Source organism: Eschrichtius robustus, chromosome X (assembly GCF_028021215.1).
Source record: "Eschrichtius robustus isolate mEscRob2 chromosome X, mEscRob2.pri, whole genome shotgun sequence".
NCBI classification, from domain to species: domain Eukaryota; kingdom Metazoa; phylum Chordata; class Mammalia; order Artiodactyla; family Eschrichtiidae; genus Eschrichtius; species Eschrichtius robustus.
Window position 1 is genome coordinate 99,079,271 of NC_090845.1, and position 23,683 is coordinate 99,102,953.

Sequence of the window (23,683 nt, forward strand, 5' to 3'; positions counted from 1 at the left end):
GTGTGTGTGTGTGTGTGTGTTTTACCTGACATACTAACCAACTTGCAGTACCTGTACTACATCTTCCACATATTCCAATATTTTAGCTCTAATTTAGTATGTTGCACTGGTAGGGATAGTGAAGATGTATTCCTTACTCATCTTCATTTATACTCATTCCCCTGAAGTTAGGAGAGCAGCCACAAGAACAATCAGAAGCTCCATGTCACCAATCTTCATGAAATGATTCCAAGGTTACAGTTGTCAGTCTATCACACCAGAGCAATGACAGAGTTCACCATCTGTGTGGATTACAGATGGGCCTTATTTCTTAGGAGAGAAGGGATAGTGGAGAAAGAAAAGGTTCCTAAAACAAATACTCAGTATTTATTTGACAACTTATCCAATTTTATGTTCTTATCATCAAGGGAAAAGGGGGTCTTGTCTCAAAAGGGAAACTCTATTACTAATTCTTAATCACCAAAGGAATTAATATTCAGGGCCCTACTTGTAAGTAGGCTGGCCAGAAAGGTGGAAAAAAATTTAATGTGAGTTAAGTGAAGGAGGCAAGGCATGAGATGTAGCCAGGTATGAGAGCTCTGTGAGGCAGAGACTTTTTGGCTATTTCTGTTCACTACTATATGCCTAGGCCCTAGAACAGAGCCTAGCACGCAGCAGGTACTCACGAAATACTGAATAAAGGAATTCTCCCCAATTGACTAGATTGTAAACACATTTAGGGCATGGACCACAGCTTGTCACTGATCATATTAAAAAGAACCAGGCAGTCTAGCCCCAAACGAAATCACCACAGGCTAAAATTAGAATACCAGTGGGATGCAGCGTTTCTTATCATACCTGTACTATGAACTCTCTCTCTCAGCTTGTTCATTTAGAAACTTTAACAGCTTAACACTTTGCATGAGATGAGGTATGTATTTTGAAAAAGGAGGAAAGAAAGGGAACTTCTACTTTTAGATATTTAGAGGACTAATATTTCCTAGTTGTAATTTTAAGGCATTTAGGCAGTCTTGTGTATATCTCAACTGACTGTTTTCTGCAAAAAAAATTGCCTACCTTTATGTTGCTATGACTTTTGTATGACTGGAAGAGTTCTTACGAATCAGGAAGTATCAATGTTGCTATTCCTGAAAAAGAAAAAATAACTGATAAATTTGTAAGTTTTCACTGACTGAGATAGAGCTGGCAATTAATCATTTATTCATTCAATTATTCACCGGGTACCTAATGAATGGCTATAATGCTTCAGGCAGTGAGCTAGGCCCTAAGGATACAAAAACAGTGAGAGTGGACCCATCTCCTAAAGGAGCTCATAGCCTAGTAGGACAGGGAGAGATAAGGATATCAATCATCAGAATGCAGTGTAACAGAAAGGTACCCTAAGAAAAGAATGAAGAAATGGGGAACGGAGCCATTTTTCTGGTTTAACTGATTAACAACTTTAACCAATAACAGAATCATTTTAAACAGTAATAGAATCATTTTCATATTGGAAGAGCTTTGAAAAACTATGAACCAACTACAGTATTTCACTCTAAAAAAGAAGATAATTTTATATTATTATTTGGTTAGTTTGTTAGTGCACATGGTCTTTAAAAACAAAATATGAAAAATGTGAAAAATGAATTATTATAGAGGAAGTACAAGCTTTAATAAACAGCACAATTTTTTAAAAGGGTAATTGTAATTTATAATTTATTTATTTGACTTATGCTGGATATAATTACTGTTATAATGCGTTATTATTTTCAGCCTGGCATGAGATCTGATTTCAATTTAATGCAGGCAGCCTGGTAGAGCTCTCAGTTTTCAGCAGCAAGTATCCAGCCAGAGACAATATTCAAGCCTTAGAAGAATGGAGGGCCCTCATATAGTCCTTCAGTGGGAACAAGTGTCATCAAGCTATGCACCTTCAGGGTTCTTATACTTAGAAAACCTTAACATATTTGTCTTAGGTATGCTGATTGAGGGCACAATTAGCTCTGTTATTCCCAACATTCTGGTATAGGTTTTACATATATGTGACTAGGGCAACCTTCTTATGTTGATCCTACATGCTCCTCTGGCTATAGGTTTTACAAATAAGTAAATTAGGAAACCCTAATATTGATTCTGATTATATATAGTGACCCTTGCAGCTCTTATGTGTTGACACTGATAAGATGTTATGACCAGATCTGGGACTCAGAATCATAATCATGATACTCTTCTCTCCCCTCCTCCCTCCCTCTCTCTCTCTCTCACACACACACACACACACACACACACACACACACATTCACACCATAATTACCAAGGGATATAGAGTTCAGAGAAGTAGGTAGTTGATATACAGGAAGTAAAGAATGTGATAGTTGCAGCACACATGAGTTTTTAGATTGAGAATCATGCCCAGTATAGTCAGAAAACCAAAACTAGAATACACCACAGTCCAAAATATATGTGAAGACCACAGGGTTAACAAGAGTGGTTTAGAGATCTTCAAGACCAGCATCAGTGATATAAAGATCAAGAAGGAGCCTTAGGGAATTTTAGCATAATTAATGAAGAGCTGTATTCAGAGCATTTTGGATAACTGTGCCTCTGGGGATCAGTTCCTATATAATGCTTTAGTCTGCGTACAAATTTTGCTGCTGTCTTTTGCTCAGAATAAGTGTAAATAGTAGTTAGCTACTACACCTAAAAGATAAACTACTGGCACACTCCATGTAGAGCATGTTATGATTCTTCCCCACAATATCAGAGGCAGGTTTTACTTTACAAAAACAACATCTATAGAGAGGCTAGTAAGGAATCTCAAAAACAAAGATAAGCACACAAGCAAGAAACACCAATTAATATTTAAACAACAGTTATCATGTAGGAAACCAAAATTAATAAACAGAAAAACTACAATTGGAAGAAACAATAAATAATAGAAAATGAAAAAATATTTTAAAATAACTATAAGTAATGTTCTCAGAAGAATAGGAGAAGTTATCAGATCCATAAACAAAGAAAATACTGACATAAAACAAAACCAATGGCAGCTGCTTCTAACCACCTTTCCCCATTCCCCGTGCCTCAGACAGCCCTGCTTCCTTATTCTTTATCCCATAAACACCCAAGCCCCTTGCCTTCTTGGAGCAGATTTGAGACCTGCTCTCCCGTCTCCTCACTTTGCTGCAAACATGGGCTCTCACCATTTTGGCTTGCTGCACATTGGGCAAAACAAACCTGCCGTGTGGCTGACAGGGTCTTGGTGCTACGGCCGGGTGTCAGGCCTGTGCCTCTGCGGTGGGAGAGCCGAGTTCAGGACATTGGTCCACCAGAGACGTCCCGGCTCCACGTAATATCAAACGGTGAAAGCTCTCCCAGAGATCTCCATCTCAACGCTAAGACCCAGCTCCACTCAACAACCAGCAAGCTACAGTGCTGGACACTCTATGTCAAACAACTAGCAAGACAGGAACACAACCCCACCCATTAGCAGAGAGGCTGCCTAAAATCATAATAAGCTCACAGACACCCCAAAGCACACCACCGGACGCGGTCCTGCCCACCAGAAAGACAAGATCCAGCCTCATCCACCCGAACACAGGCACAAGTCCCCTCCACCAGGAAGCCAACACAACCCACTGAACAAACCTTAGCCACTGGGGGCAGACACCAAAAACAACGGGAACTACGAACCTGCAGCATGTGAAAAGGAGACCCCAAACACAGTAAGTTAACCAAAATGACAAGACAGAGAAATACACAGCACATGAAGGAGCAAGGTAAAAACCCACCAGACCAAACAAATGAAGAGGAAATAGGCAGTCTATCTGAAAAAGAATTCAGAATAATGGTAGTAAAGATGATCCAAAATCTTGGAAATAGAATGGAGAAAATACAAGAAACGTTTAACAAGGACATAGAAGAACTAAAGAGCAAACAAACAATGATGAAAAACACAATAAATGAAATTAAAAATTCTCTAGAAGGAATCAATAGCAGAATAACTGAGGCAGAAGAACGGATAAGTGACCTGGAAGATAAAATAGTGGAAATAGCTACCGCAGAGCAGAATAAAGTAAAAAGAATGAAAAGAATTGAGGACAGTCTCTGAGACATCTGGGACAACATTAAACTCACCAACATTCGAATTATAGGGGTCCCAGAAGAAGAAGAGAAAAAGAAAGGGACTGAGAAAATATTTGAAGAGATTATAGTTGAAAACTGTCCTAATATGGGAAACAAAATAGTCAATCAAGTCCAGGAAGCGCAGAGAGTCCCATACAGGATAAACCCAAGGAGAAACACGCCAAGACACACATTAATCAAACTATCAAAAATTAAATACAAAGAAAAAATATTAAAAGCAGCAAGGGCAAAACAACAAATAACATAAAAGGGAATCCCCATAAGGTTAACAGCTGATCTTTCAGCAGAAACTCTGCAAGCCAGAAGGGAGTGGCAGGACTTTTAAAGTGATGAAAGGGAAAAACTTACAACCAAGATTACTCTACCCAGCAAGGATCTCATTCAGATTTGACAGAGAAATTAACACCTTTACAGACAAGCAAAAGCTAAGAGAATTCAGCACCACCAAACAAGCTTTACAACAAATGCTAAAGGAACTTCTCTAGGCAGGAAACACAAGAGAAGGAAAACACCTACAATAACAAACCAAAAACAATTAAGAAAATGGTAATAGGAACATACATATCGATAACTACCTTAAATGTAAATGGATTAAATGCTCCAACCAAAAGACATAGACTGGCTGAATGGATACAGAAACAAGACACGTATATATGCTATCTCCAAGAGACCTACTTCAGAACTAGGGACACATACAGACTGAAAGTGAGGGGATGGAAAAAGATATTCCATGCAAATGGAAATCAAAAGAAAGCTGGCATAGCAATTCTCATATCAGACAAAATAGACTTTAACATAAAGACTATTACAAGAGACAAAGAAGGACACTACATAATGATCAAGGGATCAATCCAAGAAGAAGATATAACAATTGTAAATATTTATGCACCCAACATAAGAGCACCTCAATACATAAGGCAAATGCTAACAGCCATAAAAGGGGAAATCGACAGTAACACAATCATAGTAGGGGACTTTAACACCCTATTTTCACCAATGGACATATCATCCAAAATGAAAATAAATAAGGAAACACAAGCTTTAAATGATGCAATAAACAAGATGAATTTAATTGATATTTATAGGACATTCCATCCAAAAACAACAGAATACACTTTCTTCTCAAGTGCACGTGGAAAATTCTCCAGGATAGATCATATCTTGGGTCACAAAACAAGCCTTGGTAAATTTAAGAAAACTGAAATCGTATCAAGTATCTTTTCCGAACACAACGCTATGAGACTAGATATCAGTTACAGGAAAAAACTGTAAAAAATACAAACACAGAGAGGGTAAACAATGAGCTACTAAATAAACAAGATATCACTGAAGAAATCAAAGCGGAAATAAAAAGTACCTACAACCAAATGACAATGAAAACACGATGACCCAAAACCTATGGGATGCAGCAAAAGCAGTTCTAAGAGGGAAGTTTATAGCAATACAATCCTACCTCACAAAACAAGAAACATCTCAAATAAACAACCTAACCTTACACCTAAATCAATTAGAGTAAGAAGAACCAAAAAACCCCAAAGTTGGCAGAAGGAAAGAAATCATAAAGATTAGATCAGAAATAAATGAAAAAGAAATGAAGGAAACAATAGCAAAGATCAATAAAACTAAAAGCTGGTTCTTTGAGAAGGTGAACAAAATTGATAAACCATTAGCCAGACTCATCAAGAAAAAAAGGGAGAAGACTCAAATGAATAGAATTAGAAAAGAAAAAGGAGAAGTAACAACTGACACTGCAGAAATACAAAGGATCATGAGAGATTACTACAAGCAACTCTATGCCAATAAAATGGACAACCTGGAAGAAATGGACAAATTCTTAGAAAAGCACAACCTTTGGAGACTGAACCAGAAAGAAATAGAAAATATAAACAGACAAATCAGAAGCACTGAAATTGAAACTGTGATTAAAGATCTTCCAACAAACAAAAGCACAGGACCAGATGGTTTCACAGGCGAATTCTATCAAACATTGAGAGAAGAGCTAAAACCTATCCTTCTCAAACTCTTCCAAAATATGGCAGAGGGAGGAACACTCCCAAACTCACTCTACGAGGCCACCATCACCCTGATACCAAAAGCAGACGAAGATGTCACAAAGAAAGAAAACTACAGGCCAATATCATTGATGAACATAGATGCAAAAATCCTCAACAAAACACTAGCAAACAGAATCCAACAGCACATTAAAAGGATCATAGGGCCTTGAACCAAGATGGCGGAGTAGAAGGATGTGCTCTCACTCCCTCTTGCGAGAACACCAGAATCACAAATAGCTGCTGGACAATCATCGACAGGAAGACACTGGAACTCACCAAAAAAGATACCCCACATCCAAAGACAAAGGAAAAGCCACAATGAGATGGTAGGAGGGGCACAATCACAGTAAAATCAAATCCCATAACTGCTGGGTGGGTGACTCACAGACTGGAGAACACTTATACTGCAGAAGTCCACCCACTGGAGTGAAGGTGCTGAGCCTCACGTCAGGCTTCCCAACCTGGGGGTCCGGCAATGGGAGGAGGAATTCCTAGAGAATCAGACTTTGAAGGCTAGCGGGCTTTGACTGCAGGACTTCGACAGGACTGGAGGAAAAAGAGACTCTAGGAGGGCACACACAAAGTAGTGTGGGCATCAGGACCCAGGGGAAGGAGCAGTGACCCCAGAGGAGACTGAACCAGACCTACCTGCTAGTGTTGGAGGGTCTCCTCCAGAGGCAGGGGTGGCTGTGGTGCACCATGGGGACAAGGACACTGGCAGCAGAAGTTCTGGGAAGTACTCCTTGGCGTGAGCCCTCCCACAGTCCGCCATTAGCCCCACCAAAGAGCCCAGGTAGGCTCCAATGTTGGGTCGCCTCAGGCCAAACAACCAACAGGGAGGGAACCCAGCCCCACCTATCAGCAGTCAAGCGGATTAAAGTTTTACTGAGCACTGCCCACCAGAGCAACAGTCAGCTCTCCCCACCACCAGTTCCTCCCATCAGGAAACTTGCACAAGCCTCTTAGATAGCCTCATCCACCAGAGGGCAGAAAGGAGAAGCAAGAAGAACTACAGTTCTGCAGCCTGTGGAAGAAAACCACATTCACAGAAAGATAGACAATGTGAAAAGGCAGAGATCAATGTACCAGATGAAGGAACAAGATAAAACCCCAGAAAAACAACTAAATGAAGTGCAGATAGGCAACCATCCAGAAAAAGATTTCAGAATAATGATAGTGAAGAAGATCCATGACATCAGAAAAAGAATGGAGGCAAAGATTGAGAAGATGCAAGAAATGTTTAACAAAGACCTAGAAGAATTAAAGAACAAACAAACAGAGATGAACAATACAATAACTGAAATGAAAACTACACAAAAAGAATCAGTAGCAGAATAACTGAGGCAGAAGAATAGATCAGTGACCTGGAAGACAGGATGGTGGAATTCACTGCTGCGGAACAGAATAAAGAAAAAAGAATGAAAGAAATGAAGACAGCCTAAGAGACCTCTGGGACAACATTAAACGCAACAACATTTGCATTATAGGGGTCCCAGAAGGAGAAGAGAGAGAGAAAGGACCCGAGAAAATATTTGAAGAGATTATAGTCAAAAACTTCCCTAACATGGGATAGGAAATAGCCACCCAAGTCCAGGAAGCGCAGAGAGCCCCATACAGGATAAACCCAAGGAGAAACACACCGAGACACATAGTAATCAAACTGGCAAAAATTAAAGACAAAGAAAAATTATTGAAAGCAGCAAGGGAAAAACGAAAAATAACATACAAGAGAACTCCCATAACGTAAACAGCTGATTTCTCAGCAGAAACTCTACAAGCCAGAAAGGACTGGCAAAATATACTTAAAGTGATGAAAGGGAAGAACCTAAAACCAAGATTACTCTACCCGGCAAGGATCTCATTCAGATTCGATGGAGAAATCAAAAGCTTTACAGACAAGCAAAAGCTAAGAGAATTCAGCACCACCAAACCAGCTCTACAACAAATGCTAAAGGAACTTCTCTAAGTGGGAAACACAAGAGAAGAAAAGGACCTACAAAAACAAACCCAAAACAATTAAGAAAATGGTCACAGGAACATACATATTGATAATTACCCCAAACGTGAATGGATTAAATGCTCCAACCAAAAGACACAGGCTTGCTGAATGGATACAAAAACAAGACCCATATATATGCTGCCTACAAGAGACCCACTTCAGACCTAGGGACACATACAGACTGAAAGTGAGGGGATGGAAAAAGATATTCCATGCAAATGGAAATCAAAAGAAAGCTGGAGTAGCTATACTCATATCAGATAAAATTGACTTTAAAATAAAGAATGTTACAAGAGACAAGGAAGGACACTACATAATGATCAAGGGATCAATCCAAGAAGAAGATATAACAATTTTAAATATATATGCACCCAACATAGGAGCACCTCAACACATAAGGGAACTGCTAACAGCTATAAAAGGGGAAATCGACAGTAACACAATAATAGTGGGGGACTTTAACACCTCACTTACACCAATGGACAGATCATCCAAAATGAAAATAAATAAGGAATCGGAAGCTTTAAATGACACAGTAGACCAGATAGATTTAATTGATATTTATAGGACATTCCATCCAAAAACAACAGATTACACTTTCTTCTCAAGTGCTCATGGAACATTTTCCAGGATAGATCACATCTTGGGTCACAAATCAAGCCTCAGTAAATTTAAGAAAATTGAAATCATATCAAGCATCTTTTCTGACCACAATGCTATGAGATTAGAAATCAATTACAGGGGAAAAAACGTAAAAACCACAAACACATGGAGGCTAAACAATATGTTACTAAATAACCAAGAGATCACTGAAGAAATCAAAGAGGAAATCAAAAAATACCTAGAGACAAATGACAATTAAAACACGACGATCCAAAACCTATGGGATGCAGCAAAAGCAGTTCTAAGAGGGAAGTTTATAGCTATACAAGCATACCTCAAGAAACAAGAAACATCTCAAAACAGAACCTGGTATATAAAAGGCACTCAATAAATGCCATATATCATAGATTCAAAAAAAAAAAAAAAAAAGAAACATCTCAAATAAACAATCTAACCTTACACCTAAAGGAACTAGAGAAAGAAGAACAAACAAAACCCAAAGTTAGCAGAAGGAAAGAAATCATAAAGATCAGAGCAGAAATAAATGAAATAGAAACAAAGAAAATAATAGCAAAGATCAATATAACTAAAAGCTGGTTCTTTGAGAAGATAAACAAAATTGATTAAACCATTAGCCAGACTCATCAAGAAAAAGAGAGAGAGGACTGAAATCTATAAAATTAGAAATGAAAAAGGAGAAGTTACAACAGACACCGCAGAAATACAAAGCGTCCTAAGAGACTACTACAAGCAACTCTATGCCAATAAAATGGACAACCTGGAAGAAATGGACAAATTCTTAGAAAGGTATAACCTTCCAAGACTGAACCAGGAAGAAATAGAAAATATAAACAAACCAATCACAAGTAATGAAATTGAAACTGATTAAAAATCTTCCAACAAACAAAAGTCCAGAACCAGATGGCTACACAGGTGAATTCTGTCAAACATTTAGAGAAGAGCTAACACCCATTCTTCTCAAACTCTTCCAAAATACTGCAGAGGAAGGAACACTCCGAAACTCATTCTACGAGTCCACCATCACCCTGATACCAAAACCAGAGAAAGATACTACAAAAAAAGAAAATTACAGACCAATATCACTGATGAATATAGATGTAAAAATCCTCAACAAAATACTAGCAAACAGAATCCAACAACACATTAAAAGGATCATACACCACGATCAAGTGGGATTTATCCCCGGGATGAAAGGATTCTTCAATATACGCAAATCAGTCAATGTGATACACCATATTAACAAATTGAAGAAGAAAAACCATATGATCATCTCAATAGATGCAGAAAAAGCTTTTGACAAAATTCAACACCCATTTATGATAAAAACTCTCCAGAAAGTGGGCATAGAGGGAACCTACCTCAACATAACAAAGGCCATATACGACAAACCCACAGCAAACATCATTCTCAATGGTGAAAAACTGACAGCATTTCCTCTAAGATCAGGAAGAAGACAAGGACGTCCACTCTCACCACTATTATTCAACATAGTTTTGGAAGTCCTAGTCACGGCAATCAGAGAAGAAAAAGAAATAAAAAGAATACAAATTGGAAAAGAAGAAGTAAAACAGTCACTGTTTGCAGATGACATGATACTATACATAGAGAATCCTAAAGATGCCACCAGAAAACTACTAGAGCTAATCAATGAATTTGGTAAAGTTGCAGGATACAAAATTAATGCACAGAAATCTCTTGCATTCCTATACACTAATGATGAAAAATCTGAAAGAGAAATTAAGGAAACACTCCCATTTACCATTGCAACAAAAAGAATAAAATACCTAGGAAATAAACCTACCTAGGGAGACAAAAGACCTGTATGCAGAAAACTATAAGACACTGATGAAAGAAATTTAAGATGATACCAACAGATGGAGAGATATACCATGTTCTTGGGTTGGAAAAATCAACATTGTGAAAATGACTATACTACCCAAAGCAATCTACAGATTCAATGCAATCCCTATCAAATTGCCAATGGCATTTTTTATGGAACTAGAACAAAAAAATCTTAAAATTTATATGGGGCCACAAAAGGCCCCGAATAGCCAAAGCAGTCTTGAGGGAAAGAAACGGAGCTGGAGGAATCAGACTCCCTGACTTCAGACTATACTACAAAGCTACAGTCATCAAGACAATATGGTACTGGCACAAAAACAGAAACATAGATCAATGGAACAAGATAGAAAGCCCAGAGATAAACCCACGCACCTATGGTCAACTAATCTATGACAAAGGAGGCAAGGATATACAATGGAGAAAAGACAGTCTCTTCAATAAGTGGTGCTGGGAAAACTGGACAGCTACATGTAAAAGAATGAAATTAGAACACTCCCTAACATCATACACAAAAATAAACTCAAAATGGAAGAGAGACCTAAATGTAAGACCAGACACTATAAAACTCTTAGAGGAAAACATAGGCAGAACACTATGACATACATCACAGCAAGATCCTTTTTATCTCACCTTCTAGAGAAATGAAAATAAAAACAAAAATAAACAAATGGGACCTAATGAAACTTAAAAGCTTTTGCACAGCAAAGGAAACCATAAACAAGATGAAAAGACAACCCTGAGAATGGGAGAAAATATTTGCAAATGAAGCAACTGACAAAGGATTAATCTCCAAAATATACAAGCAGCTCATGCAGCTCAATATCAAAAAAACAAAAAACCCAATCCAAAAATGGGCACAAGACCTAAATAGACATTTCTCCAAAGAAAATATACAGTTACTGACAAACACATGAAAGGATGCTCAACATCACTAATCATTAGAGAAATGCAAATCAAAACTATAGGGAGCTATCACTTCATACCAGTCAGAATGGCCATCAACAAAAAATCTACAAACAATAAATGCTGGAGACGGTGTGGAGAAGAGGGAACCCTCTTGCACTGTTGGTGGGAATGTAAATTGATACAGCCACTATGGAGAACAGTATGGAGGTTCCTTAGAAAACTAAAAATAGAACTACCATCTGACCCAACAATCCCACTACTGGGCATATACCCTGAGAGAACCATAATTCAAAAAGAGTCATGCACCACAATGTTCATTGCAGCTCTATTTACAATAGCCAGGACATGGAAGCAACCTAAGTGTCCATCGACAGATGAATGTATAAAGAAGATGTGGCACATATATACAATGGAATATTACTCAGCCATAAAAAGAAACAAAATTGAGTTATTTGTAGTGATGTGGATGGACCTAGAGTCTGTCGTACAGAGTAAAGTAAGTCAGAAAGAGAAAAACAAATACTGTATGCTAACACATATATATGGAAACTAAAAAAAAAAAAAGGTTCTGAAGAACCTAGGGGCAGGACAGGAATAAAGATGCAGACGTAGAGAATGGACTTGAGGACACGGTGAGGGGGAAGGGTAAGCTGGGACAAAGTGAGAGAGTGGCATGGACATATATACACTACCAAATGTAAAATAGATAGCTAGTGGGAAGCAGCCACATAGCACAGGGAGATCAGCTCGGTGCTTTGTGACCACCTAGAGGGGTGGGATAGGGAGGGTTGGAGGGAGACACAAGAGGAAGGGGATATGGGGATACATGTATATGTATAGCTGATTCACTTTGTTATAAAGCAGAAACTAACACACCATTGTAAAGCAATTATACTCCAATAAAGATGTTAAAAAAAATGATAAGCCCTGGAAACTACAGAAATAAAAGGGAATAAAGACAAAGAATGCAATGGATCTCTGTAACAGCATTATGGAACAGCAGAAGAGAAAAAAATGTGGTTTATAACATCAAACTAAAAGATTCTCACAAAACAGTGCAAAATGAAAAAGAAATAGAAATTTTGATAAAGCAATAATAGATATGGAGATTAGGTCCAGAAGTTCAACATCCATGTAACAGGAATTCCAAAAGACCAGAAAGTATAGAGAAGAGGAAGTTAATAAATCAATAATAGAAGATAATTCCCCCCAAATGATAAAAGGTATTAGTCTTCAGATGGAAAGAGAAGTGCCAAACAAGGTAAACAAAGAAGACATATATAAAATGCATTGTGGTGACATTTTACCACAATGAATTAAAAAAAGGATTTAAAAAAATCCCAAAATCTTCCATAAAGAAGAAAAAAGCAACAAAACCAGTAAAGTTTGTAGTTAAGGCTAAGTAACTGTAGATACATAAGGTCAAAATATTTTTTTATAATTACTTAGAACTAAAATCTTGGGAGATATCAACTTGAGATACAACAGGAAAGAAATTGTAAAGTTGCAAAGGTTATTGTCTAAAACAAGGGAATATATAGATTCTAATGAAATTTAGACTTTGATTTATAAAAAAGGATATAAATATGTATGTTGAGAACCAACCAGATCCATAGAAAGAGCATATTCGCCTTTGAAAGTACAAGAAGAAAAAAGAACAAATCAAATCATCAACCCAGCTAAAAGGAAGAAAAGAAAAATGAAACAAGAAAAATGACAAATAAAAAACAAAAAATGATAGCAGTACTAAGGAAAAATGTACCAGTAATTACAATAAATATTAATAGGTTAAATTACTCTATTAGGAGAAGACCTTGTGAATGAAAAATTTTTTAAACTTTTAATTATGAAATAATTTGAATATTACAAAAAGTTCCATAACTAGTTAAATAATTCTGGTATAGCATTCACCCAGATTTCCCAAATGTTAACATTTAAACCACTTTCACTTTCTGTCTCTAACTTTTCCCTGAAATGTTTAAGAGTAAGTTGCATACAGTATTTGTTTTTCTCTTTCTGACTTACTTCACTCTGTATAACAGTCTCTAGGTCCATCCACCTCACTACAAATAACCCAGTTTCGTTCCTTTTTATGGCTGGGTAATATTCCATTGTATATATTGCCAGATATATATGGAATCTAAAAAAAAAAATGGTCATGAAGAACCTAGGGGCAAGATGGGAATAAAGATGCAGACCTACTAGAGAATGGACTTGAGGACACGGGGAGGAGGAAGGGTAAGCTGGGACGAAGTGAGTGAGTGGCATGGACATATATACACTACCGAATGTAAAATAGATATCTAGTGGGAAGCAGCCGTGTAGCACAGGGAGATCAGCCTGGTGCTTTTTGACCACCTAGATGGGTGGGATAGGGAGGGTGGGAGGGAGGGAGATGCAAGAGGGAAGAGATATGGGGACATATGTTTATGTATAACTGATTCAATTTGTTATAAAGCAGAAACTAACACACCATTGTAAAGCAATTATACTCCAATAAAGATGTTAAAAAAAAAAGAGTAAGTTGTAGACAGTATGCTCTTACACAGTTTTACAGAGTACCATCTTATTGGGACAAATAGTGAAATTTTAATAAGGTCTGCAGGGGCTTCCCTGGTGGTGCAGTGGTTGGGAGTCTGCCTAGCAATGCAGGGGACACGGGTTTGGGCCCCAGTCCGGGAAGATCCCACATGCTGCAGAGCAACTGAGCCCATGCACCACAACTGCTGAGCCTGCGCTCTAGAGCCCGCGAGCCACAACTACTGAGCCTGCGTGCTACAAATACTGAGCCCACGCGCCTAGAGCCTGTGCTCCGCAACAAGATGGGCCACCACAGTGAGAGGCCTGTGCACCTCAACAAAGAGTGACCACTGCTCGCCGCAACTAGAGGAAGCCCGCATGTGGCAACGAAGACCCAACGCAGCCAAAAATAAATAAGTAAAATAAATAAATTTTAAAAATAAATAAATAAGGTCTGCATTGAGATAATAATATATCACTGATTATGGAATATTACTCAGCCACAAAAAGGAACGAAATTGGGTCATTTGTAGAGACGTGGATGGACCTAGAGACTGTCATACAGGGTGAAGTAAGTCAGAAAGAGAAAAACAAATATCGTATATTAATGCATACATGTGGAATCTAGAAAAATGGTACAGATGAACCGGTTTGCAAGGCAGAAATAGAGACACAGATGTAGAGAACAAATGTATGGACACAAAGGGGGGAAAGTCAGGGGCTGTGGTGGGATGAATTGGGAGATTGGGATTGACATATATACACTAATATGTATAAAATAGATAACTAATAAGAACCTGCTGTATAAAAAAAATAAATAAAATTCAAAAAAAAAATATCATTGACTGATAATTGTACTGTGGTTATGTAAAAGCATCCTGTCTGTAACTTATTGATATCTTCCCTGTGATTTCTTTGAGAACTTCTTTACTTTCAAATACCACAAGATGTTACAGAATCATCTTATATTTTACCTTCCCTAGAACTGGAATCAGTAATTTCTTTAAGGAAGCCTTATTCCTTTGTTGTAGAATCATATTTAGAAATCAAGATCTGGGCACTGGGTGTGCTCATTGGTACTAGAATATCATTTGCTTCTATTACCTCTCAGTAGACAAAACTAGGATATACGTGCATGGATACATACACACATCCATATTTCTGTATCTATCAATCTATCTTTCAAAAACCATGAATTAACACTGATAACTCTAATTCAAATCTAACTCCATAGGGTTTGTCCTAGGCTTCTCTCTTGTTCCCTTCTCCAACATTATGGACAATATATTCACTTATTTGCTCAATCTCAGAATACATATATTAGCTGCAGAATTGCTAACCCATACAACTGTGAAAATCAAACCTATCAACAAAAGTACAATATTGGTTTCCAATTCCATCTTTATTCTTAATTTATGTTATAGCAACTTCAGTGTGTCATGGGGGAGCTCAGATGTTGGTTCAAATGTTGAAACTCATGATAGCCATCTTTTTCTACGAAAAAAACACAACTGTATTATTCAAACAGGTGAGGAAATCTCAAGGCAAGGGGCAGGGTGCATGGCTCTCTGGGAGAAAGTCCAGAACTGAGAGAGAATGAATAGCAGTGTGCAGGCTTTTTATAAAGAGAAAAGTCCCACTGGCACAGGAGTTAAAAGAGGCTCTTGTCCAATGCAAGATTTTAAAGAGGCAGCAAGAGGTTGCATGATCTTGTGAAATGGCGGGGGTGGGGGTGGAGGGCAAGCTTTACCAGAATGCTGCAGGAGGTTACAAAGGCAGGAAATTAAGCTCAGAAGTTGCTGGCTCTAAATCACACATCATCGGGAGTCCAAGTTTCTTTCCTGGGGTCTTCGTAAGGTTATAGTCAAAATACTGTATTTCAGTTACTTAAGTCTTGGACTTCCTCTCTACATACACACACACACTTTGTTATTCACTATGTTATGTTATTCATTTGAAATAAAATTAGGTTCATTTGTTTCTGTTTGTATTACATTTTTCTTGCCATGCCCCATCTTTGTTGATTCTATTTATTTTTCAGCATGTGAATATTAACATTATTATAAAAGTCAGAACTATGCAAAAATGTATATTTAGAAAAGTATGATCACTCTTCCATATTTCTCCTACTCTTTTTCCATATCCCCTCCTTTCCACTTTGTTCCCAGCTACCCTTGTACGTAACCAGTCTCATTAGTTTCTAGCTTATCTTTTCATGTTTCTTTTTTTTCATATATATGCATGTATATCCATATATGTATAATGAGCACATACACACACCTATGTATATATATACATGTCCATATACATACACAGTTGTTACATACTGATGATTTTGGTTTCAGGACTGACCTAGACCACAAACAAACAAAAAATATGGTGTCAGTCTAGGAACTTGGCCAAAAAGCCTTTTCACTCAACATAAGTTTTATCATCAAAACCACTTCCCCACGGAGGTATGTATCCCAAAATGAAATGAAATATTTAAACTTTTAAAACTCATTTATAATCAAGTCCAGTGACATTACCATAGCTCTAGGTGCAAGCAAGTTTGTGTATGAAATCAGCATCATCCACAAAAACAAATTCATCAAAAATGAAGAAGGTCCACAGGACTCAGGATCCAAGTTTCTCAAGACTCCTGATTCATAGATAAAAATTCTTTGCAAATGGATTAAGAGAATCTGGAGAATCTAATATTTTTTTGAGAGGTTGTGCAAAACTATTGTATTTACAAAAATGGCACAAAAGTGAATTCAACAGTCAATGCACATGCACACTTCATTCACATCTTCAACAACAAAAGGTATTCTAACACTATAGACCTGAATAAGAATACTAGCTTCAACAGCTGCTGTTAAGCACTAGAGTCACATAAGTTGTACCAGAATGGGCAAATATTGCCCAAGCAAAATTCTATTGTTAAAGCTGAAACATACTTAAGGCCAATCAAGTTCAAGCACAGGATGCAAATCTTTTGGAGCCCCATCTACTTGTGTTTGAAATATGTCACCTTTCTTCTAACTTGTGGTCTTAAACTTCTGTTTCACAAAATCCAAAAGGAAAATACAGAAGAACTCAATACAGTAGAGTTTATTTTAAATAAGAGTAACATACAAAGCTATAATTAAGATGAATTAAAGAAAGCCAAAATATTAAAATTGCAAAACTTGCTTATTACTCGTTGGAACCAGCCCTACACTAGGAGTTGGGTAATACATACAATTCTTTTCAAGTAGATTACTTTACAGTGCTCTAACATGTTCTTTTCATTAGTGCACTGCTAAGCTAATCAAAAACTCTACACATGTATATTACCTTACAACAGCAGAACACACTGCAGCTACCTGCAAAGCCATCACTCTCAAATGACTGAGTGAAAGGAAATAAAAAGCGGAGAAGCAACATATTAAGAAGAAATAATGGGAATTAGAAGATTCATGCAGTTCAGCTCTTTTAATCAGTCAACCGGCTTGCTAGCAACAAGAGATGGTTTCCGTTGAGGAAGGTCCTGTGGAGTGGGAATGTGGTCACCAGTGACCTCTGTCTTACTTGGGGCTGCAGTAGGAAGTTGCTTGTTCTTCATTTTTGCTTTAGCCATGCTGTATTCCCCAGAATCAAAATCTTTTTGCCCTTTCTGCAATCATTTCCTTAAAAAATCTGAACCTCTGGGCTTTTGTCCCAGATGAGGATACCTTGCTTTTAATCTTGCTTCTTCAGCTTTCTCTGGACTAGTTACTTTATCTTCCATTTCCTTCTGCTTCTCCGCGGAGGCTGCCTCGGGGACTTCCGGGGACATACTGCTTGCTCCCTCTTACTCTGCTTCTCCAGCTCTGCTACATCCTGAGAATCTAATATTTTTGACCCAAATATCTTCCTTTGCTTGAACACATCAAAAAATGATAGTCATTTTTTAATTGCAGTATAGTTGATTTACAATGTTGTGTTAATTACTGCTGTACAGCAAAGTGATTCAGTTATATGTATATATACATTGTTTTTAAAGAATATTAAAAAAAAAGAATGTATACATCTTTTCATGTTTCTTTACACATGAAAGGTAGCATACTATTTTGCACTTTGCTTTCTTCACTTAACAATATATCCTGGAAATCACCCCATGTCAGTTCATAAAGTTCTTTCTCATTCTTTTTTGTATCTGCATAGTATTCCACTGTGTGATGTACCATATTTTATTCAAGCAGTCCCCTGCATGAGCCTTTAGTTTGTCTCCAGTATTTTGAAATTACAATGTTGTAACGAATAACCTTGTGCATATATATTTTTATCTTATTGTAGGTCTATTTTCAGGGTAAATTCCTAGGGATAGGATGACTTTACTAAAAGACAAATGCATATGTCTTAATTTTGTTAGACAGTCCCAAATCTCCCTCCAAAAGGATTGTACTACTTTGCATTCCCACCAATAATGTATGAGTGACTTTCTCTACAGCCTTGCTAATAGAATGTGTTGGCATATTTTTCATTTTTACCATCAGATTGGAAAATTTAATTCATCTATGCACTTATGTTTTGTTTATAAGAGACCTGCTGAAATAAAAATTAAAAATTGAAAATAGAAGAAGATATGCTAGGCAAATGCTAAGAAAATAAAGCAAATGTATCAATATTACTATCATACAAAATAGAATTCAAGGTGAATAAATTAATGGGACAAAGAGAGATACATTATGGTGGTTTTATCCCCAACAAGATGAAATAGTCATGAACCTTTAGGCATCTAACAAGAGAGCTTTGAAATATATAAGCAAAATGTAATAGAAATAAAAGGAGAAAGTTACAAAATCACTATCATGTTAGAAGACTTTAGCATACTTCTTAATGGTCAAAAGATCACGTAGACAAAAACAAGGAGATATCTTAATTGGGGTTACCCAGAAGGCAGATTTTGAAACAAGGACTGGATATGGGTGGTGTATCTGGGAAGTGACCCCAAGAATCACCTCCCAAAGAAATAGGGTGCAACTGCTGTGGGCAACTGGAGTTCAATCCTTCTAGGAACTCTCTAACTGTATAGAACAGACCTCAGAATTGTTCCACCACAAAACAGGGAAGATGGGGCATTTATCTATTGACTTTTGTCTTCCTTCAGTTGAGAGGTGTCCTTCATCCTTGGGACATTAACTTCCCATACTTTTAGGTTGCATCTGTACAGTTGAGAAGCCTTCTGTAGCTTCCAAGAAAGCAAGAGCAGAGAAATGTTGTGATTTGTTCTTGGTTCAGGACATTGGCAATCATACATTGAACTTCTACCATGCTGAGCTGAAGTCAGGTAGATCCAGGGATTTGGCAATCATTGCATCTTAAACATTTGCTATGGTAGAATTACTGAAGATTTGAATGATACAAGTAATCTCCTATGGTATGTTATGGGTTCACTGTTGGTAAGGTAGAATGAAGCTGTATCTGATGAACCTTATACACCATACTTAAAAAGTAAACATTATCACTTTACAATGGGAAGCCATTTCATGTTTTAAGCCAGGGAATGGCACAGTAAGATTCTGTTTTCAGTATATAACTCTTGCAGAGGATGGTTTGTAGGGGCGCAAGAATGAGGGCAGGCTGACCAGTCTATTGCGATGTCCAGAAGACTGAGATGAATAGGATTTGACCTAGGACAATGAGAATGGAATAAAGAAGAAAGATTTGTGAGACAATTAGGAGCATAAAAGACAAGATTTGGGAAGAAGAGTTGGGAGAAGAGGTGGTGAAGGTAATCAGTTAAACTTGGAAAATACTGGGTTTGTCTTTGCAGCATTTTAATGAGGTACATAGAAGAAACATAATGATGTGACAGATCAGAAAACTGTGGTCCGTGTATGAAGTTGTGACATGCCTCAAATTACATAGCTATTTAGTTGCAGGCTGAGGACTAGAACCCGAGTTTCCTGACAGACTTCTAGTCTTGTGTTCTCTCATTCTAGCACTATGCTCAAACAAGCAATTGACACATTATGAAGGGTACTAACTGCTCTTCTCACTATCTATCTGTAAAGAATATTTTACCCATTGCAACACATGACTGTATCATTAACAACTGTTTTTTTTAAAGCTGAATGTAAAAAAGCTTACATAATTATACTCTAAAAATTTTTAAAGGTGCTGAAATTTCTCATAGAGAATGAAGATTCTAACAGCGATGTTGAAATGGAGAATATTAACTGTGACTGTAATATAACAAGACCATTTTAACAAATCAGAATGTATATACATCTGGGTATTTTCCTAAGAGAAAAACAACATTTATTCCATGGACACCACTGTCACTTGCAAACCTTTTACTCCTTTTTGAAATTGCTCCTAAGCCAGTTTATGAATCATAGAAGGAAAATTAAAAAGAAAATTTATAGTCATATCTCATATACAGCTGATGGGAAATTTTTAATCAGTATGCAGCTAGTACTTGTGGTTATAAAAGCTACAGATATGGGAACTGATTCAACGAAAATGATTAAAGTGCACAATTAATTCTGAGTGAATTAGCAAATACCTAGTCTGGGTCAATGATAAACTGTGTTACAAGAAGTTGGCATAGAACCTAGCTGAGAAATGTGCTAAAATGAAATTTCATCGTATGATGGTGGATGGAAAGGGCAACTGAGCTATACAAAAACCCTGCAGGCTGACCTTGTGAGATGAAAAATCCTGAAAGTGACCCTTAAAGCAAGTAGGCTAGGAATTATACCTGTATTTTGCTGAACTTTTACAGATAGCATCATACCAGAGATCAGAGAACAGTGAATGGAGTGTTGTACTTAATCAGCCTTAGATTGTGAACTTAACATCCTCACTGTGATGCCCCCACAGGGTGCAAAGCAGTTTTTGAGCTATAAAGGAACTACCACTCTGGGTCTCCTTTGGCCATGAGGAAAATGTTTTGGAACTAGATAGAGGTGATGGCTGCACAACACTGTGGATGTACTAAATAGCATTGAATTGTACACTTTAAAGTGGTTAACCTTATGTGAATTTTGCCTGAATTTCAAAAAATGAGCTACCACTTCGTGAACAATTTGCTTCAGGCACTTTGCTTGGCCTTAATATCCAGCATCTCACCCTCCCAGCAATCTCTGAGATATACATTATTATCTCCATTTTGGGGATGAGGATCTGAGGTTCAGTGAGGTTAAGTGTTTTGGCCAAGGTAGTTTAACAGAAGAGTTGGGGTTCAAACTAAGTCTATCTGATTCCAAGATTTGAACTCCCAGGTTTGAACATTTATAGAAGTCCATAAAGGGGGTGGTCAGTCACGTAGATGTAATAAATCCTTGAAGCAATTTAACTAAATATGGAAAGAGGAATATGCCTGTTGAAATTTTCTTTCTTCATCTCCAAAAGTAGTACAGTCTTTTTGGAGAGAGATTTGGAAATAGCAAACAAAATTAATACATATGTATTTGTCTTTTAACAAGTAACCCTCTTGACTGAGAGGAAAATGTACAATCTAAAAGTAGAGAATTATGTTTCATTTGGCGGACTTACTGAGGACTTAAGCCTGGGGTAAGCCTCTGAGGGACTGTTCCAAAGAGGTAAGGGAGGAGCCAGGATATATAGGAGTTTTTGCTAAACAAACAAACATGTAGTTGAACATTAAAAGATTACTGCTAATCACAAAAATAGACATCTCAAATTAATAATTTTAGTGTCTTTCTCTGTATGGGAAGATGCAAGAGTCTGGGCTCATTGAATTTATTCCTTTGATATGCACTTTCACTATCTAGGGCCAGTATCCTGTTTTTCTCCATCCTGAATTCCCCTCAGGTGCACTGGTTGGGGGTTGCAGTGGCTGATGGTTTTATGGCTGCAACATCCTTGGCTTACTGAAACGTCAGGAGACATTCTTTGTCCACAACCCAGTGTCATGGAAAACAGAACTAATGTGAGGACTTCTCATGAGGAGGATTTGGTTACTGGAACTGGATTATAAAGTAGAAACTTATCTAGGTAAGAGCTCATTTATTAGACTAGAATATTAGGTCAGAAAGGGACTGGTAGGAAGGCTGACTTTCGCTGAGTGACTGAGCTGCGAGTCCAGGGTTCTTTACATTTCCCCCTGCCTGATAGTCAGACGGCTCCTAGAGATGAGCAAGTCTGAGCCTGCATGTCTTCGCCAAGTGGCAGAAGCTGTAGGAACTAAAATGGAACTGATCCTTATACCTAGAAGCTCACATCCAGGAAACACTTCCTCTAAATGGCCAGTTCCTAAATTCCTCCTAGGGCAGAGAATCCACAAGGCGGCCCCCCAATACTTTAGTTCTTTGCTGTTCTGTTCCCTCTGGGTATTTACAATGTCTGGTGGAACAGGACTATAATATCATGTGCTTCCTTTATAAGTTCTGCCATCTGACATATATAATCTAACTTAAAAATAGTCAATAAAACTGTGAATTCAAGGAATTGTTACTTCTCCAAGTTTCAATTCTGAATATAATATTTTCTCAAATTAATAGTACAGACATAAAGAATAGGCTGTATTCCTAAATCTTCTGCAAGACAACATGGTAGAGCAGAAAGTACATTAGGCTTTGGAGACAGATCTGGATTCAAAATCAGCCTCTATTTACCAGCTGTGTGTGACTTTGAGCAAGTTATGTATTCTCTCTGAGCCCATTTCTTCCTCTGTAAAATGCAGACGTTATTTGCCTCAGGGTTATTTACTATTTTAAAATGATATTATGGGGACTTCCCTGGTGGTGCAGTGGTTAGGAATCCGCCTGCCAATGCAGGGGACATGGGTTCAATCCCTGCTCCGGGAAGACCCCACATGCCGTGGAGCAACTAAGCCCATGCACCACAACTACTGAGCCTGCGCTCTAGAGCCCACAAGCCACAACTACTGAAGCCCACATGCCTAGAGCCCGTGCTCCACAACAAGAGAAGCCACTGAAATGAGAAGCCCCCGCCCTGCAACGAAGAGTAGGCCCCACTCACCGCAACTAGAGAAAGCCCACACACAGCAACAAAGACCCAACACAGCAACAAAGACCCAACGCAGCCAAAAATAAATAAATAAATTAAAAATAAATAAATAAAATGATATTATGTATCACTATATACACAATAATGCCTAAGATACGTACTCAATAAATGACAGGTTCTCTTCCCTTCCCTCTTATAATAGTAATCTTAGAAAATGTCTGATTTTACAGTAAGAACTCAATAAGAAAACAGAAAATGTGGTAGGAGTAGATAATATTTCTGAGAAAGAGAAAAACAGGCTGTGACATCCAGGAGCTGCCCTGGCATTCACAACTAGATGTTGGTATTCTCTTGTTGAACATAAACACTCTTACAGATCATGAACATCAAATAAGGCCACTCTGTGAATACAATGTGTCAACACCAAAAAAAGAAAAAGACCACTATGTAATCATGTTTGAACACACACAAAATGTAAATGTGGTTTGAGCCACAAAAACGACTAACTATTCCCCTATTCTAGCTAATATTAGTGATTGCTGCTTCTGTATGTACCATTTACAGTTTTACCCTCATGCTAGTTGTCCCTTCTTCTAGGTAAGATTTATTGAGATATCCAATCATGACATTACCTCCGCTTCCTGACAGCACCTATATCCAGAGAAAAGAC

The 23,683-nt window shown here is 37.7% G+C and overlaps 1 long non-coding RNA gene and 1 pseudogene across 1 annotated transcript in view; both read right to left on the reverse strand.

The window, feature by feature from the left end:
• Positions 1–1,064: 1,064 nt before the first annotated feature.
• The window catches only part of LOC137756227 (uncharacterized), a 102,453-nt gene continuing 79,834 nt past the window's right edge, over positions 1,065–23,683 (reverse strand). Inside the window, exon 3 of the long non-coding RNA XR_011072220.1 lies at positions 1,065–1,127. This is a non-coding gene — a long non-coding RNA (uncharacterized lncRNA). The remainder of the gene's footprint in view (positions 1,128–23,683) is intronic.
• Positions 17,531–17,869, reverse strand: LOC137757390 (cAMP-regulated phosphoprotein 19 pseudogene; annotated as a pseudogene).